Here is a 5,911-nt window from a genome sequence, read left to right on the forward strand (position 1 = left end):
AACTTTTGGTGTGCTTTTTGGGCTCAACATTTTTGTAATATCTTTCAATGATAGAACACCCTTTGGGCACTTTATTTTCATAACATCTTTCATCTTCGGCGCACCCCTTGATCACAGCATTTTCATAAGATCTGAATTCATTAAATGTCATTTCATTAATGCCCTTATTTGATTTATATTTTAACTCACACTTTTATTGTTGCTTTGCATGTACCGTGTGTTTAAATTTTAAAAATTAAATAGTATTATTCATTTGTTGTACTTCTGCAACAGCTTCTCATCCTTCCTTACACCAGGAAATATCTTAAATACTCAATTCAGCTTTGCCACATAGCCTGCACTGAATTCATTGTTAATTTTTTACAATGATGTGCCAGGCTTATTATAAGTGGTTACCGGACTCACCCCGATATGGAATGCTTCTTTAACTATTCTTTTTCAATTTCTAATAAGCTTAAGCACAACAATTGCAATGCAATGTGACGAGGGTTGGACAAGAGTGCATGGGTTTGCCGTAAAATAAACGTACTTATAAATGTCTTAATGATATACTTAATTTATGATTTATTCTGTCTTTCAAAGCATATTATAGGATACACCTTTTAATATCCAAGAAGAAGCTGCATTCAGAAACGAATGGCCATACCCTGAACTTGAACCAATAATGGGAAATCATTCTGAGTCTTCATGAAAACTCTGTAAAAACACTCCAAAAGAGCCACCGAATAACCCCATTTTAATATGTGAAATTCAAAATTGTCTGTTTCAGGAGGGGGACACACCCTCCTACCATCCCAAGTAATTGAATTAATTGTGTCATTTCAGTATTCGACTACCTCTACGCATTTGCAGTCTTTAAAATCATTAGTCGGTTTGTGCGACATGCTTTTAGCCTACTACCTAGAACAAACTTAATCACTAACAGTGGTAGTGGTTTTCTTACAGATTGAGATCTAAATGACTTCTCATTTAACTCCATCAGTAATTTTGCTGCAGGAAAGAATGCTTCCATTTTCTTTCCAAGTTTCTAGTTAGTTAGTTGTAGAAGTTAGTTCGTTGAAGACTGTGGTCGAAGTAACGACCCGTGCGAGAAGACGATGGGGAAACACCGAACAATCAACAGCTTTCATCTTTTTCACACTTTGAGAAATTCTTTGCTCAACAGACTGTTGATTTGTGCATTGCTTCTTGTTACACTGTTGATCACAACGACCATCAAAAAGTTTGTCTTGGCACGTAGAAAACTTCAAATCGCCCAAATTTCTGATTATTCTTTATATTCGCATCACGTTTTCATTTTAAAGTTGAGTGTTCGGGAGGCTGTGTGGGCGGCGGTAACACATTTAATAGACCCTCCTACTATCCGCGCCGCAATTACACTTTACCTCCGAATTACCATGGCTATAATAATCATCGCCATTACAAATTTTGTCGTCGCTATTTCGCACTCCTTGAACACAGAGGCATGAGCACACACTTTCTAATGGTCAACAGAAATCGCGGGATACAATATTTTACCGCAGAAGTAAACCGAGTGTCCTGAAATTGGTGAACGGAGTTCATTCACTGCCTTCAGGAATCTCCCTCGAGCATCATCCAATCGGCTTCACGCATGGCGACCACGTCACCACTGCGGCAATTGAGATGTCGGTGTACGTGACCCAACCGTAAAGTATATACAATGTGAGTGGGGCACTTCGAAAATGTCGAGCATCCTGAAATGATTGAAGCAATACCAGCTGAATGACGTCCGACAAGCCGTATGTGAATCATTCAGCTAAAGCAAGATTAGCTAAATTAGAGATATCACCAACGTTCTTCAGCTCGATTTAGATGAACTTCTTTGCTGTATCTACAGCCGTACCAACAAAGCTCACAACTATTCCAAGATCCCCAAAGCATCACGTATGTCCTCTTGTCGACATATGTAAGTGCATTTTTCGCCTACGGTGACAATGTCTGAGTTTTGCGATTTTTAAAAAATATGACAAGCGTTCGCACCTAGTTCTGTCTGAATTGAAGCATTGTTGTACGCAACTTGGAGGTATTCAAGGCACTGTGTTATCTTAAGGTCGAAGCAAGGTTTCATTATTAGAACATCCCCTCATCTGAATGGATCGAAGTGAAATTTTGTTAAAGCGATCCCAATGTAGCCATGTGGCTCGAAAGCTGGCTTGGGTCGATTGCTCTTAACTGTAACACCCCCTTCGGTAACTCACCTTTCTATCCTAACATACACACCTTACAACTTTTGATGACAAATAACATGTTTTTGAATTATCTATAGCTCGATATAGACAAAGGGAGTGCTTATTTCAGGACGATATCGACATACAACATTTTCTGTCCAAGTAGGGAATTGCTATTAGCTGCCTTGCCAGCATTGATTGTCTTTAAATCGGGTGTCCTGTTTTGATGAATTCAATGCTCAATGTTAGAACGCATATATCAAGTTTAGTTGCCACGCTCTTCAGTACGTTTTACAAGCAAGACTAGAATCACAGTTTTTGATTTATTGTCTACTTCCAACATCGTGTTGATAAGATTTATACTTAAAATCCATCTCATGCGAGAGGGGCAGGGTTCGATTGAAATGAACATTATTTTCTTGATGTGCACACTAACTTGCCACCCCTTGATTTTAGACTTAGACTGTATTAAGTTACGAAAAAACCTGATGTGATTCAAGGGTATCAAGTTCGCCTTGAATTTGGGCCTGGTTCAAAAGCAAGGGCAATGTCAATCTGATATCTTGATTACAGTTTATTTTTGTACGCTGCTATATACTTGGTATAAACTGAATGCGGTGACCGATACCCTGTTTTGTGTCGAATGGTGACAGCTTGTTGCCGATGAAATGAGACGTTAGCCTTCAGCTTGTTTTCAGCTAGGCACCAGAACCATCACAGCTTCATATCCATATAGTTCATATTAGATGTTTAGACTTTGATAATTATGGTAGGTTAGAAAGTTGGGCATTGTTGCATTGAATATTCCCATTCCTACACCATGCTCAATCATGAGGATGTGTAGCTTCCTTATAATTTTCTCGGTATGAGAACAGAAGCAGTGGTAGATCGCTATTTTTACGAGCGATACACTTCCCCCAAATAATTTTATACCGTTCTTTGCACCGTCCTTCATGAAACTGAATGAACAGTCATTGCAAGGATATTTCAAAGAAATAAACTTGTAACATTCACTGATTAACCTATGAGAAGGAAACTGCATCGCAGAAGTATGGGCGGTTTGTTTCGAGACATTTTTTTAATGAGCAGTGCATTTATTTTGCCCATGAACAGTACATGTACAAAGTCATTGCAGGATATTCAGACTCTCAAACTTTAACAATTCTTTTCTGATCTACCCCTTGTGGGGCTCATTTTAAAGCTCTTGGTGTAAGATAAAATTTCACCGTCTTAGTTTTTCGAAAATCGAAAATTTTATATATCTCCATAGAGTTAACGATGGGATGATGGCCGTTTTGAATTTTAAATATCAGTATATTAGGTAATTTGTTTCTCTGGTGCCAAAATTTACAAGGTGATACTGGATTTTTAGTGTTTTGACCAAAAGTTTAAGTCTTTGACTTTCGAGGCGCATACTACCTTAAATTAATAACATACTTTTATGATTGACACATGGCATACTCTGCGGGAGTTCTATTACCGAAAACGTCAGCATAACTTAATAACCATACTTTAGAAGTTTTCAGTGTGAAAATACATGTTGGGAGTGAAATTTAGAACTGGTAAGATTATGTTAAGATATAAATTGTAATTTGTCGACTGTTAATGTTATAAAGTTACATCGGACGCACAACGTGCATCTAACACTCGCAATATGACTCTTAGTATCCCAGTAAGCGATACACCGACGGCACCACTCACTATCGATGAATTCGAAGCATTGTGTAGTAAACGCAAACCCAGCTAGCCGTTGTCACTCTATCCTGGTTGTGAGAGGGGTGAAAAAGAGAAGAGCATTTACCGTGCTCAAAACTTTCAGGTGCTTGCCCTTCTCAGTATATACTCTGACACTGCCGTTAGGAATATTCCACCGTGTGTTTGTCGGTCGGTGGGTCGATGTACCCATATCTGGCGTGACGAGTGCACTTGAAGCTGTTTAGTAAATAACCCAACCATGGCTGTAGTTCTGCCATGATTCCACATATCAAGCAATAACAGGCGGCGATTGATAATCGATGGTTCGATCTATCGCTGGAAGCAGTCATCAATCGATGCTTCGATGCTGACTGAAAGCGATTTCAACTGCCAGCACCAAAACAACAATGGAGGATACAGCAATAGGCAAACATATAAAAGACACACGTCATCATCAAATCGAAATTCCATTTTATTTTTGAGTTCGACTTTACCCTCACTCCTACTCAATATCGACCAATGAATGTTGTCGACTTTCACACATTGAGAAATCATATCAGCCGGATTCTTAATAATACGTTTTCTAAATGTTACAATACAAAACATTTCAAGTTTGACCGAGGTTAGGGAGCATTCAGTAATTTCAGGGGGTGAGCCGGGTGAATTCCATGCGCACCTGTACTGTAAAATGTGACCCTCCCCCCTAAAAACTTGTCTAAAATGTGACCCCCCTTGTCCGACATTTTAAAGCTTGACCCTCCCCCAATCACTGCAGTAGTCTCCCCAATTCCCCCCCCCCCGGCCCACCCCACCTACAATTACTGAAGGCTCCCTTAGGGTCAGACGCGTGAGGCTTTTTAAAGGGGGTTTGAACTGCCTCGAACGTAATCAATCGGGTTTCCTTGCTTGTGGAAGCCTGCATTAACAAAGACCCTCTGCCGGAACACGTGCGTCAGTCACCTGATGACCCTGGGCTTCTCAAGACGGATAAACGTTAACCTTAAATCGCTCAAAGTCTAACATTTCCGTTCTTAGGAGAGATATTTTTAGGAAGAGAAATTGATTAGTTCCCAAATGCAGGCGGCAACTTCCAGAGGATCGCTACTGCAATGATCCAAAACCTCTGCTCGTGCAGAATCAAGTTCAAAATTGCCCTTTCACCTGTTTTTAGCTACGATACGCAATATTATTATCAAAATCTATGCCATACTTTTGTAATAGTCTCGTTAAACTTCTATATTTGACAAGGGAAGGTTTCTTTCAAACAACTGGAGCAGCTCATTACAAAACTGGACATGGTTTATGCACGGCGCGGTCACTCCACAAAATGTGGAGTGACCGTCGTTTATGGAAAAGCGAAGATCACCTATTGTTTGTTGAATAATAAAATATCACTGGACATAATATCCAACATACCTGTTCTGTAACCACAGTCAATTTGTAACCTGTAGGTGAAGCTACGAGACTTGCCATTAAGCTAATTGACTGACATAAACCTTACTTATTCTACTGTCAAGTATATTTAATTTAATTTCCTCTAAGGCAAACATCCGTATTGCCTTCAGACGTGCTGTACATTTTTATCTCGGAAATCGATTAGCAAATCGTTTCAAACAGTACGTGAAATTATATCTGTAAATAACCCGTATCTTTATGAAAATTTTCAAATAAATTTAAAAAGCTGTCGTCGATTGGTCACTAGATCTAAATCGTTTTAGTTGGATTTTTAGAGCAAACCAGGCTAAATATAAATAGATGCTTGTCAAGTATTTACAGTATACAATAGTATCCACACGAGGGAGAGGTGTCTTGTGTCATCATGAGTTGGCCGGTGACTTCACAAGTTTGGTATACTGTATGATTCGGAAGCGTATTCCACCCTCATATACTCCTTGCATCACAACTCAAAAACAGATGACTGCATCGCTATGTCGATCACAGAACTACCAAGTCCAGCCACATCCACGTTTCCAGAGCGCCGTGACACAGCGGGAGATGGCAGACAATTGCCTAACTAATTGATCCAT

The sequence above is a fragment of the Ptychodera flava genome, chromosome 6, assembly GCF_041260155.1.
Source record: "Ptychodera flava strain L36383 chromosome 6, AS_Pfla_20210202, whole genome shotgun sequence".
Taxonomy (NCBI): domain Eukaryota; kingdom Metazoa; phylum Hemichordata; class Enteropneusta; family Ptychoderidae; genus Ptychodera; species Ptychodera flava.